Below are 14834 nucleotides of genomic sequence, written 5' to 3'. Positions count from 1 at the left end.
AGACAAAGGAGAGTTATACCAAAATTCTTTATCCATGTTATATAAGTACCATATTGTAGCAGTACTGTGTTATACAAGGGTTGTCTGTACTTGTAATCCATGTAAAAATGGGGTAAAATTTTTTTAAATTTTTATATTATCACTTTCAGTAAACTTGGTAACCATGCAAAAAGCAATCTTGCTAATTACACTATGTGAGCTGATGATCAACTTGATATCACTTTAAAACAGCTAACAATGGTAGACAGAAAATGTTCAGTCTGAATACACTTCTGAAATTTTACCTTGGTTGTGTGAAATAATTTAATATTTTTGTACATGTAAATAAGCGGGTATTCATGGAAGAGATTAACCAGGTAAGATACTCACTGAAAGCAAAATATTACAACTATAACTATACAGGGTGTCTCAAAAATATTGGTACAAAACGTTTAGGGGAGGTAGGTAACATCTAAAGGAATGTGAATCGCATAGGAACCCATAACCGGAAACGTCACCGTAGGTCGGTACATGGCACTGTTCATCAGTTCGTGAGAGGGAAATTTCTGGTTTACTCATTCAAGCAGTAGTCGCCAAAGAGCATGCATCGATATATGAACTGTGAGCTGGCAGACATGCACCTAGTGCATGGATTAGCAGAGGGCCCGCACGGTATGCACCCCCCCATGCAGCACAACATCACTTCGCAATAAATGTGTAGGCAGGTATGGTCGGTGACTGCTTAGTCGGCCCATAGCTGTTACCATCCAGCATGAACTCCGCTAAATATCGGATCTTTCTTGAACAAGTTCTACCAGGGTTGTTGTTGTTGGGGTTTAAAGTGCAATGGCTACTTAGGCCATATTGCACTTATGGAAGTGGTGCATACTGTCTGCGTTTGTTGATTTAGAAGCAGTTAAAAACGGTTATACAATCCTATTCGTTTTAGGAAGGAGAAGAATTCTGCGAGATTTGAATTTTCGCCTATGATATGGCTAAGTGACAAAAGTTCCTTTGAATTTGACAGAGAACTGAAAGACATTAGTCGAGTATTATTATATAGAGTACAGTCCAGAAATATATGTTTTACTGTGAGTGGTATATGACAATGACTACACTGGGGAGGATCATTTCCTAACAAAAGAAACAGATGAGTTAAACGAGTATGGCCGATTCTGGCTCTGGCTAGAATTACTTCTTCTTGTCTGTTTGCTATGGAGCTAGAAGCCCATAATTTTGGAAAAGATTTTATTTGGAGTAGTTTATTATGAAATTGCGTTTGCCACTGAAGAGTCCATTGATCTTTACATATTCTTTGTATATTCATTTTATAATCTGTGACGGGTACTAGCGAATTTGTTGGGGCTGAGCTGGATGGATTTTTGGCAGCATCATCTGCAATTTCATTTCCTGGTATTCCGGTATGGCCTGGGATTCAGTAGATGATAACCTTTTGCTGATGCTCTCTAAGAAGTATCAACTGTGTTTTGATGAGCTTTAATAATGGGTGAGTAGGCAGGGAATTGTTTTGCAGTGCTAATACGGAACCTTGCGAGTCTGTGTATATTATGCTCTTTTGAATTGACATATGGAAGACATTTTCTAATACAAGCTTTATGGCATATAAATCAGTTGTGTAGCTACTGCACTCTGTCGGAAGAGACAGAGAAATGATGTTATCAGGGAGTACCACTGCTGCACACGATCCACTCTCAGACTTCGATCCATCTGTATATATTTTAGCAAAGTCAGAAAAATGTTGGGTATGTTCAATGTGTAGTTGTGGGATGGTAAAGTCTGATAGAGAGTGTTTACCCCACTGGTGGAAATAATTGTCACAACATGGCATGATGACAGACCATGGAGGGTCGGGATCTATAGGATCTTGCAAGATTTCATCGAAGTGTATATCCCAATCTTTTGCTAGATGTTTTAGCCTAATACCAGCAGGCCGAACTGTCTGTGGTTTGTTTCTATACAGGGTCATATACAGCGGATCATAAAGCATTGACCAATTAGGATGGGTTACCTGGCTTTGGATCTTGATTGCCAGCAATATTTTTCTCCTGATATTTAGAGGAGGTTCATGGGCTTCAATATATAAACTTTGCACTGGAGATGTTCTGAACGCACCTAATGCTGTTCTAAGAGCTGAATGTTGAATAGGGTTGAGGCGAGATAAAACACTCTCCCTAGCAGAATCGAAAACAGGCGCCCCATAGTCCAAGCATGATCTAATTATGGTTCTGTATAGGTGAAGCAGGCTGTAACGATCTACTCCCCATGTTGTCGCTGATAAGACTCTGAGTATGTTCAGTTTCTTTGACAATTTGTCTGGAGATATTCAACGTGTTTTTGGAAGTTTAACTTGCTGTCGAAAAATAATCCTAGCAGACGAATACAATTAGCTATGGGAAGAGGATGGTTATTCAGGTGGAGCTCGGGCTCAGGATGCATATTGCATCTGTACAGAAGTGAATGGAAGCAGATTTCTCACTGGACAGTCTATAACCATTTTGTGTCATCCATGTCAGGATGTGATTAATTGATATTTGTAGCTGGCGTTCAATATAATGCATGTTTTGAGAATGACAGGATATTGAGAGATCATCTGCGAAAAGGTACGCATCTACAGTTTTCAGAATGAGTTCAATTATATGGTTCATTCTCACTGCAAACAAAGTGGCACTGAGAACCAACCCTTGCGGAATTTCTTCTTCTTGGGTAAAGATCTTAGAGAGGGTTCCAGGGTAACGAACTTGAAAGGATCTCCGATGAAGAAAATTTTTTGATCAAGTATGGTAAATTATCTCTCAGGCCAAGAGAATGCAGATCTTTTAAGAGGCCGAAGCATCATGAAGTGTCAAAGGCTTTCTCAACGTCAAGACAGACCATGACGAGATGTTCCATCTTGATGAAAGCATTTCTAATGTTTGTCTCGGTTTTGATCATGAGATCCAATGAAGATCGATTTTTCTGGAATCCAAATTGGTTGTTGTTAATCAAGTTTTGGGACTCCAGGAACAAAGTGAGACGGCGATGTAACATTTTCTCGAGAGTTTTGCTTAGACAGCTGGTAAGGGATATCGGTCTGTAATTTTGCGGAACAGAATGATCTTTACCGGGCTTTGCAATTGCTAGTGCATAAGAATGACGCCAGGAACTTGGGAAGGTATGTATGAAAAAATTCGATTGAAAAATATGAGCAGTAAGGAGAGTGATCTTTGATTCAAATTTTGGAGCATTACATAGCATATCCCATCTGGGCCAGCAGCACTGTTTCTTGAGTTGTTAAGGGATTGTTGCAGCTCAAGCATGGTAAATGGTTTATTATAAGAAAAAGCAGAATTTTCAGTGAAATTTAGTCTGGATTTCTCTGCAACCATTTTAAGTTTTTGAAATGTGTGATCATAGGCGGTAGAAGAGGAAAACTGAGAAAATACGATCTCCAGTGCATTTGATATTTCTGGAGGAGTAGTAAGCTCCTGTCCATTCCAGTTCAGTACTGGGGTGGATAAAGAAGGGAATTTACTGTTTAAACATTTTATTTTTCTCCGGATTAATCTGATATCGGTATTTTTATTTACTGATGAGGCGAATTTAATCCAATTTTCTTTTTTTGCTTTATGTCTGATGTAACGAGCTTTTGCTCTAAGACGTTTATAACTAATAAGATTGGCGGTGGTTAGATGTTTGCGGAAAAGGTTCCACGCTTTGTTTTTCTCTTTTTTCGCATGGTTACAGTCTTCATTCCACCAGTAATTTGTTTTTCGTCTATTTCTTACTTGATATTGAGGAATGGTAGCGGATGCGGCTGTCAGAATTTGATTTGTGATGTGCTCAGTAACACTGTCGATGGAACAGGACCGAATAATGTAGTTGTCAAATGATATGTGCATTCTGTATTTTGTCCAATCAGCTCTTGAAAATTTCCATTTAATTGGATTTTCTGTTGGGAAGGAAAGGAACAGGATGTTTGAATTTTGCAGATTATCGGATAATGGTCGCTGCTATAAGGATCACTTAGAGTTATCCAATCTACACTTGGAAAGAGGACTGGGGAACAAATGGAAAGGTCTATTGTAGATGTTGAACCTGTAGGGAGATGAATATACGTGGGAGTGCCAGTATTTAGTAAAGTTAAATTTAGCCTGTCTATCAACATTTCAATAAGCTTCCCTCGTCTGTCTGATATAGAGGAACCCCATATAGGATGGTGGGCCTTAAAGTCTCCTAGTATACAAAATGGAGATGGTAACTGCAAAACAAGATCTTCGATTTCCTGAATAGTATATTGATGATTTTGGCGGAAGATAGATTGAAACCAGTGTCAGTGTAATACCATTTACAACGCGAGTGGCAAATGCTTCTAAGGCAGTTTTGTCAATGGATGCGTCTGAAGGGGATGCTTGAATCCACGAGTATTGCTACTCCTCTGTGAGCACTGTTAGTGCCAGCTCTGTCCTGTCTGAACATAGTATAATTTTTGATTGCAATTGAGATCTGAGGTGTCAAATTCGTTTCCTGCAAGCACATTGCAAGAGGTCTGTAGTGGTGAATTAATTCATGGATATCATCGATGTTACTGCGAAGGCCTCTACAGTTCCATTGGATGATCTGTTCCATTATTTGGATTTGTAAGAGGGAGATGAATCTCACTGTTTTTTTATAAATGGGTTGTTTGTGACGATCTAGCTTAGGTTTTTCTTTTCTGGGAAAGTTGGGGCGTGTTGAATCATTGTTACCTTCCATTTCACCATCTGCATGTAATTCAAGAAAGTCTTGGGTGATCATATCATCGGTATCCATCCTTGTTGAGGGTGGTTGATTAACCTCGACAGGATCCGATTTTTGCAGTTTTTCTGTTACTTTACCATGGGTTATGATTTGGGTTGGAGCTGTGAGAGGCGTATTCATACTTTGATCTACTGTGTTTGGCTTTGATGTAGGCTGGGTCGATAGAACTGATCGAGCCCAGTCTGCGATCGATTTATCTGGAGAGAGTGACACTTCATTCTGACATGCTACTGATTGGTGGGAGTGGATAGCTGAGGCATAAGAGCTATCTGGCATGATTAGTTTAATTTGTTTCCTAGCTTCTTGATAGGAGACTTTATTTTCGGTCTTATTTTTTTGTATTTTTTTGCCTATCTTCCAGAGATCACATTCTTTAGAGTATGCTGGATGGCTTCCCCTGCAATTAGGATACTGCAGAGTTTGTGCTTTGCATTCTGACTGGGTATGAGTTGTGGAGCCATATTTTGGACATGTTGAAACACCACAGCATGCTGTCTGGGAGTGACCAAATTTCTGGCATTTGTAGCATCTTAGAGGATTTGGGATAAAGGGTCGAACATGGAAATTTATGTAACCTGCTTTGACTGATGCTGGTAGATTCGGTGTATTGAAATTAAAATTACATTACGTGTTGGGACTAAGGTACCATCTTTTCGTATCATGATTCTTTTCGCTTTTGTGTCTTTAGTTCCTGCACTATTTCTTCTTCAGAAACGTTCAGTAGATCCCACTCAGTAATCACTCCCTTGGACGAATTCAGGGTGTTATGTGGAGTGACTTGTATTGGAATTCCGGTTAAGATAGTGAGTTTTAATAGTTGTTCAGAGTGTCTTGGGATAGAAGTCTCTATTAGCAAGTCCATGGATTGGAGACGTTTCACCATTTTTGGTGAAGCTGCTGCATGTTCCAGGCATCATTGTATGATGAAAGGGGAGAGCTTGCTAACAGGCTGTTCCGACAGATAATGGATAATCAGGAAAGCTGGTGATTCCTGTCTGCCTGCATCTTTTTTCATTCTCTTTGAGGTAGAGAAGTCATGGTCGGTTCATGATTTTCATATTGAGCACTCTTGGGCTCTAGACGTGGAAATTCATTGGTTTCCATTACTGCTCCCCGCCACGTGGAGGCAGGAGCGGTGCCACCAGTGACCAAGCGATAGGAGGTTAGTTTCTACCAGGGTTACTTGACGACGTTCCAGCAAATGTGAGACGCAACATTTGGTTTCAACATGATGGGGCGTCTGCCCATTATGAAAGGTGTGTTCGTGACCATTTGAACAGGCGTTTTGGGTGTCGATGGATTGGCCGTGGTGGCCCCACGCTCACCTGATTTATTGAGCCTTGATTTCTTTCTGTGGGGGGGGGCCTCAAATCTATCGTGTTTTAATCGTCTGTGGAGACGGAAATGGATCTCGTGGCGAGACTCATCTGCGCTGCTGCCAGTGTCAAAGAAACTCCAGGTGTGTTCGACCGTGTCCACCAATCCACGCAGCATTGGTGTCACGCAAGCATCGTGTCTCGTGGTGGAACCTTCGAGCATCTGTTGTAACATCACGAAATGCATCCATCTCATACTCCATTGTTAATATTATGTCAAATGTTTGCCACTAATTACTGTCTTGTGTCATTTCTGCTTCTTGTGCCTCTGCTACTACTTTCCCGTAATGTTTCCGGTTATGGGTTCCTATGCAATTCACATTCCTTTATATGTTACCTACCTCCCCTAAATGTTTGTACCAATATTTTTGAGACGCCCTGTATAATAAAATAAATAATGCATAATACACACACACAAAAAAAACAACAGATTTTTCAGGAAGTTAGAACTATTTCAATTTGAACGTATGTGACAAATTTTTTAAAAGAGTAAGAGATTACCTCAATCTCAAGTGACAAATTTTTATATTTTCCATCTATTAACTTTGCTTGGCAAAGTAGTACTGAAATGAAAGAAAAGCTCCTAAAGCAGCTGCATGGTTAATCTCTTTTATAGTGACTCAATTTATGCACACAAAAAAAATAGACTTAGTTCCACACAATCAAAGTAAAATTTCATGACTGCAATCAATTTATTCAGCGACATTGACAACATACACAATTCTCTCTCTTTTCACTCTCGGCTGCTTGAAAGTAATATCAAAATGGTCATCAATTCACACAGAAATTCTGTGGCCAGTTCACAGTTATAATTAGCAAGAGTAGCTAGTGCAATGTTACAAAGTTTAATGAATGAGTGGCAGTGCAAGAAGAGGGAAATTTGAGTTTTTTTTTTTTGCAAGAGTTGCAAGTTTTAAATAGCAAATAATATATGAAAATAATAATAAGATTCTTTATTAACATAGATTTTATACAATAGTGATTCCTTACACAGAAAGCCAGAGGAATCTTACAATTCGTTGTCTATATGTTGGAAATATGAATACTCTCTCTCCAGAAGGCATGTACAATTATACACAATGAACAGCACAGTCCTTGTTTTAATGCATAGTTCATATATATGGAACTGCATAATTATTAGGGCAAAAACGAGACTAAGCAACTATTATTACATGCAAGAAACCAAAATTATTTTACATACCTTGTGAATTCCTTAGAGTTAATTTTTTTTAACTGTCCCATGCAAAAGTATTTTTTTTATTTATCATTTATTTTTTTTTTTTTTAGCAATATAAACAAAATGTATTACATGTACACCCACAAGGTGAATTGCAATTGCATAAATTCTCTGTGATTCTGCATGTAATTCTTGGGAAGTAAACAGAACCACAAAATTTAAAAGTGCTATATATTGCATAACATTAGTAAAATAATAAGAGGAGTCTACCTCAATATAGTGCGTAGAACCCTTCCGTATGATACCCTCCAGAAATTAAAACGGAAAAAACGAAAAAATCGGCAAACTTACCGGTACATTAGAGTAAAAAATAAATAATTAAATAATCAATTTAACACAATACAAATCAATTTAAAACAATTAAAAATCAAATTAACGCAATCAAAAGAATCAAACGAAAATATTCAAAACGATTTTCCTTCCTGAAGCTGACAACGCTTTTCGACCGTATGTCGTGATCACAGGAATGAAAATTACCGAATCGGGTTAAATCTGTTACTTTAATAGAGATTATTTGTCTTCGCGCATGCGCGTAAAGGTCCACGAATCGGAGATCAAATATGGCCGCCGAACATTAACAGAATTCTCGTGTAATTTAATTTCAACGGTTTCTGCAATTAATAGTCGCGTATAATTACGTTGAACGTTAAGTATTTTGGCTTCGTTAAATAAAAAAGTATGTTTTTCGTTAATGGCATGAAAGGCTAATTCTGACGCTGCTGAACGAGAAGCACGAACTGAGGCTTCATGTTGATTTACACGAATATTAAGAGAAAATCGGGTCGAACCCTGATAAGACGAGTCGCAATCACCGCAAGAAATGTTGTATACCAGATCATTAATTTGTGTTGCGAACGCTGAAAGAACCGAGCGATTGTTCAATATAGTGTGTAGCTTACGTATTGGCCTAGCTACAATTTTAAATTCGGTATCTTTAAAGAATCTGTTAAGCTGTTTGTGCCACTGTTCAACATATGGGACAGAAATAAAGTATTTTTTGATGTTACTATTGTTGATTGGTGTAGTATTTTGTATCCTATCCTTAGCTTGTACCCTAATTCGGTTTATTGTGGTAATGGAATAACCCCTGTTTAAGAATCTGCTAGTTAATATTTGTATTTCTGAGTCCAAAGCAGATTCCGTCGTTGAATATTTATAGGCATTAAGAAATTGATTAAAGATAATTGATCTTTTGTAGGTGAACGGGTGATAGCTATTATAATGTAGAAGCATACCGGTGTTTGTAGGTTTTCGATAGATGCTAAATTGTATTCTATTCGAGTCCCAGGTAAGCGTGAAATTTAGAAAGTTTAATGACTTAGTATCCGTATCCTCCCTTTCCAATGTAAATTTGAGTCTAGAATGAATATTATTAAACGAATGTAAAATGTCTTGGATAGTATTACTATCGGTAATAACTAGAACATCATCTAAATACCTCCCATAGTATGTGATGCGGGTTCGAAAAGGTGTCAAATGTATCTGCTCAATCGTTGAGAGATAGATCTCTGACATTAAGCCACTCAGGCTCAAACCCATTGGTAATCCAAAAATTTGTTTGTATACCTTGTCTCGAAAGGTGATGTAGATGTAATCGTTCGGATGTAGATAATTTTTTAATTTATCGCGAAGCTTCCTATCGCGAAATTAAAACATTATTTTCATCATCCGAACGATTGGTCTATATTGAAGACCTCCATAGATTTGCGACGGGAAGCACAGGCCTCAGAAATAAAAAACAGACACGTTAATAAGTTGCAAACATTATCGGATAGGTCAAGACACGTTCATGCGAATTCTAACACATTGTCGCGGGATTGCGACCAAGTTCATACGAGTTGGGTGACATCCCCCCCCCCCACAGACACACAACGTGTTACCACAGAATATGTCAGCTAGTTCACGAACACCCCCTCACCAATTATCCAACGAACCGACATATCAACAGGTTACAAACCTTTCCTCGTGTACACTATCACAGGACCAGATTTCGCTTTTATCCAAAGGACTAAATTATAATTTACCACCTCGAAAACTGCCTAAAAAACAATGCGTAATTGATATTGAATTTGGACTTCGTAATGTTCCACAAAAAGATATATTTATTCAACAAGTTAACCAAGTAGTGAATAACATAAAAGAAACGCGACTTCCTAAATTGAATACACATGACAGTTCAGCTTTACGAGAGCTTCGGGGAAATAAGGACATTATTATACAGAGGGCAGATAAAGGAGATACAGTGGTAATACTAGATAAACTTGATTATATTAATAAGTTAGATTCTGTTGTGTCAGATACCTCCACATATCGTGAAGTAGACCCGGCACTGTTTACCAATCTGGTCAATCCATACAATAAAACGTTAACCACGTATCGAAAAAACGACTACATTACCATGGTTCAGTTAAAGGAATTGAAGTCCAGAACATACAATATTCCTGCACTTTTCGGTCAGGTAAAATTACACAAGACTGGGTTTCCTATTCGACCTATTGTTTCCTACAGGAACTCGGCATTTTCATCCTTAGCCACACATGTGTATAACATTATAAAACCCTTTAGACAGGTAATACAATTTGGGATTAAGAACTACGATACATTATTTAATACGCTGAAAGACTGTAGACTCGGCGACAATGACAATTTATTCTCACTAGATGTTACCTCATTATATACGAATGTAAACGTTGAATACACATTAGATATTATTTGGGATATGTTAAATAAAAACTCGACACCGATTAATTATACGAAGCTACCTATTAAGGAAATTTTTCACTTAATTAAACTGTTAGTTGAGGCCAACTACATCACCTTTCGAGACAAGGTATACAAACAAATTTTTGGATTACCAATGGGTTTGAGCCTGAGTGGCTTAATGTCAGAGATCTATCTCTCAACGATTGAGCAGATACATTTGACACCTTTTCGAACCCGCATCACATACTATGGGAGGTATTTAGATGATGTTCTAGTTATTACCGATAGTAATACTATCCAAGACATTTTACATTCGTTTAATAATATTCATTCTAGACTCAAATTTAATTGGAAAGGGAGGATACGGATACTAAGTCATTAAACTTTCTAAATTTCACGCTTACCCGGGACTCGAATAGAATACAATTTAGCATCTATCGAAAACCTACAAACACCGGTATGCTTCTACATTATAATAGCTATCACCCGTTCACCTACAAAAGATCGATTATCTTTAATCAATTTCTTAATGCCTATAAATATTCAACGACGGAATCTGCTTTGGACTCAGAAATACAAATATTAACTAGCAGATTCTTAAACAGGGGTTATTCCATTACCACAATAAACCGAATTAGGGTACAAGCTAAGGATAGGATACAAAATACTACACCAATCAACAACAGTAACATCAAAAAATACTTTATTTCTGTCCCATATGTTGAACAGTGGCACAAACAGCTTAACAGATTCTTTAAAGATACCGAATTTAAAATTGTAGCTAGGCCAATACGTAAGCTACACACTATATTGAACAATCGCTCGGTTCTTTCAGCGTTCGCAACACAAATTAATGATCTGGTATACAACATTTCTTGCGGTGATTGCGACTCGTCTTATCAGGGTTCGACCCGATTTTCTCTTAATATTCGTGTAAATCAACATGAAGCCTCAGTTCGTGCTTCTCGTTCAGCAGCGTCAGAATTAGCCTTTCATGCCATTAACGAAAAACATACTTTTTTATTTAACGAAGCCAAAATACTTAACGTTCAACGTAATTATACGCGACTATTAATTGCAGAAACCGTTGAAATTAAATTACACGAGAATTCTGTTAATGTTCGGCGGCCATATATGATCTCCGATTCGTGGACCTTTACGCGCATGTGCGAAGACAAATAATCTCTATTAAAGTAACAGATTTAACCCGATTCTGTAATTTTCATTCCTGTGATCACGACATACGGTTGAAAAGCGTTGTCAGCTTCAGGAAGGAAAATCGTTTTGAATATTTTCGTTTGATTCTTTTAATTGCGTTAATTTGATTTTTAATTGTTTTAAATTGATTTGTATTGTTTTAAATTGATTATTTAATCATTTATTTTTTACTCTAATGTACCGGTAAGTTTGCCGATTTTTTCGTTTTTTCCGTTTTAATTTCTGGAGGGTATCATACGGAAGGGTTCTACGCACTATATTGAGGTAGACTCCTCTTATTATTTTACTAATATTATTATCAACGTAGAACATATTGAGTAGCACAGCTCTGATTCATCTAATATTATCATCTGATACTATCTAATATTGCATAACAATACTATAGGCAGTAGTCTATTTTGATGGAGAGTGGGTGTGAGAGTACATGTGAACAGGCGGAGTTTTTACGGCTCCAGCAAATAGAGAAGTTACTGCTTTTTTATTGACTTAAATTGGCATATTAATTTATTTTTTAGAGTTGCTTTATATTCCTAGTAACAATACTTTAGTTTTAATTGAATTTAGATAGAGATTTTGTAAGTTATTACTTAGAATCGGTAAGGGTATCAAATCCACGTGTGGATAGGTTTTGCAGCACTCGCGAATGCAAAGTTTTTAATTATACTTAGCCGCTTTATTGACTTAATTGTTAGATCAAATTATTTTCTATAAGTAGCTTATAGACCTAGTCAAGCTGCGTGGTTTATTTTGAATTTAGATAGAGCAATTTGGAAAGTAAATAATACCTTGTGTCCGTAGTTTAACCGTTTGTAACTAGCTGCCATTGTTATACGATACGTGTGCTAGCACAAGTTTAATGGAAAACTAGATAGCATAAGATTTAACGGAAAAATAGATAGCATAAGGTTTAATGGAAAAATAGATAGCGTAAGGTTTAACAGAAAACTAGACAGTGAGTATAGTAGTATCAATTAATCAGTAAAATTTATTAATCTTCTTAAATTTCATTGTCAATTGAATTGTACTTTTTTAACTAAATAAATACAGCGACCTAGTTATTACAAACGTAACATCATAAATTAGTACATATAAGTTGACAAGGGATAAAAAAGTCATATAACGTAACTCGGAGATAATATTCAATACAGAAATACATATATATAGTGTTATAACTGCATTGGGATATAGGTTTAGGGTTATATTTTGTATTGGAATTTTATTGAACTTGAATAAAAATCATGACTCAGACCAGAGCACCAAAGCAAAAGGCTCAAATTAGTGGAAGTGCTGTGGCTCAGGGGAGACTGAGGGGGGGGGGAGTTGTCCTCTGAATCAGTCTATTGAAATGCACTGCTTGTTTGATATTTGCGGAGCAATCAGGAACGGGATATCATATTACGAAGGGGAATGTCATTGTGTGTGCGTAATGTAAAGAGTGCGAGGAAATCAGTCGCCAACTCGGCATTGTTATGGGCTTATATGATAGCTTGAAGGACAGGGTGCATGCCCTCAAAGGATTTAAATTGAGGGGCACATAAAGCTCTCAGCTGCCCACATCAATGCCAGAGCTTGCACTTGAACATCATGTTAGTTTGTTATTTGGTTTTTAGGAGCATTAGCAACTAAGGCCATATTGCTCCAGGATATGCGGTGGTCATTCCCTGACCTTTCCGCATCCTCCGCATTTGGTGGTGACGGGCTCGAACCCCTTGAACATCATGCAACACAGCGACAACCCCAAGGCAGAATTCGCTGGTCTCAAAGGAATTAGTTGTTGTAGGTGACTCTATTGTCAGGGAAATTAGGAACATATTGTGCAAAAAGGATAGATGGAACAGGAGCAGGGTATGTCTGTCAGGGGCAAAGATTGATGACGGTGTAGGGTAGATAGTATCCTTTAAGGGCAAAACGGTGATATTGTCCATTGGCACTAATGATTTAAGAGTAGGTGATTGGCAGAATTACTTAACAAGTACAAGACAATGCTGGAAAAAAGCCACGAGTTAGGGATGAATTTGGAAGTGTCTATAATTCTGCCCAGACATGATAGGAGTGAGTATATGATGAGAGCCTTGTCGGTCAATTCAGCCCTGGAGAGATTGTGCAAGGCTCAAGGGGTAGAATTTTTCTCAGCCTGGTCTGTGCTTGTTAACAAGAGAGACTGTTTCTACAGGGATGGGATACACTTAAATAGAAAGGGTGCAAGAATATTTGCTGATGCCATCGAGGCAGAGTTAGGTGGGTTGGAAAACTGCTAGCTTGGAGAGATACATGGACTAATAGATTAACAGTAGCCGCTGGCAGAGGTAAAAGTGATTCTTGCATTACTTCTATTGAAATGCAACTGAGCAGCAGCCCGAAAAGCAAGGCAATGGGAATTTCCAGGACTGCTGGGAGTCATAGTGGAACAAGTAAATACATGGGCTGTGTGACGGTAACTAAGAGTAGAAACAGGTGCACGCATACTTGCATGTACACCAATGCTAGGAGTATAGTTAAATTCTAGAAAAATAGTTAATAAAACGTGTACAGAAAGGATAGACAGGACAGGAAGGGAGGAGAGGGTTATGCTGTTAGTTAAGAAACAAAAAAACTAAGGAAATGCATCCAATTGATGTTGGTGAACAATGCAATGTTGAGTCTGTTTGGTGTGACATAGGCACTGGGAAAGGAAAGAAAAAATGAGAGTAGGTGTGTGTTATAGGCCTAATGAATCTGATGAGTATAGTGAACAATTGTGCAGAGAAATAGAGTGGGCCAGTAAATTAGTGCCTTATAAGGGTGAGTTTTAATTTCCCGGATATTGACTGGAATTTGGGGGTTGATCACTCACACACTAGCAAAGCTTTTGTGGACTTATTGGATGATTGTTTTCTACAGCAGCATGTTCGGGAGGCAACTAGAGGGAGTAATACTCTTGATCGGATTATCAGTAGTGATTCTTCATGCATCGAGAATCTGCAGATAAAGGAACCACTAGGTGGCAGTGATCGCAGTGTGCTGAAGTGGGATTTACTCAAAGAGGTAACTACCATCAAAGAAGGGTTTTTGCTTTCGTAAAGGTGACTACGGTATCTGAGACAGTATTTAAATTCTATACGATGGAACCAACTGATGATGTTACCAACAGCAAATTCAAAATGGGAAGCATTCAAAGAATTAATCTTGGAAGCTACTAGGCTTTAAGCATTTTTAGCATTAGTAGAGGCATTTGATGCAAGAAAGCAAGCTTATGCAGAATAAGCCAAAAAAAAAAAAAAAAAAAAAAAAAAACACTTCCATTTCACCCCTCTGTTCGTTCCAAATACCTGTCCAGGTCAGCCTTAAATTTATTTAGGCTTTCAACTTCAACAACAAGGAATGGAAGTCTGTTCCAGCAACCAACCACCTGCCGGCTAAAGGCAAACATCTGTACATCTAACCTGCATCTGTCTTTCCTCAATTTGAATTTATGCCCTCTCAGGTAATTATTCTGAGAAAGATCAAGAATCCCATCAGCATTCGCATGCTCAGACCATTCAAGG

At 37.9% G+C, this 14834-nt stretch overlaps 1 protein-coding gene across 1 annotated transcript in view; it reads right to left on the bottom strand.

The window, feature by feature from the left end:
* Window positions 1–14834, bottom strand: part of RPA1 (replication protein A 70) — a 358941-nt gene that overhangs the window by 92372 nt on the left and 251735 nt on the right. The gene's annotated exons all lie outside the window — the stretch shown is intronic.

This window comes from Mastigoproctus giganteus, chromosome 5 (genome assembly GCF_048544385.1).
Source record: "Mastigoproctus giganteus isolate SK-2022 chromosome 5, ASM4854438v1, whole genome shotgun sequence".
NCBI lineage: Eukaryota > Metazoa > Arthropoda > Arachnida > Uropygi > Thelyphonidae > Mastigoproctus > Mastigoproctus giganteus.
The sequence above is the reverse complement of the archived record's forward strand: the minus strand, read 5'-3'. Positions and strand labels throughout refer to the sequence as shown.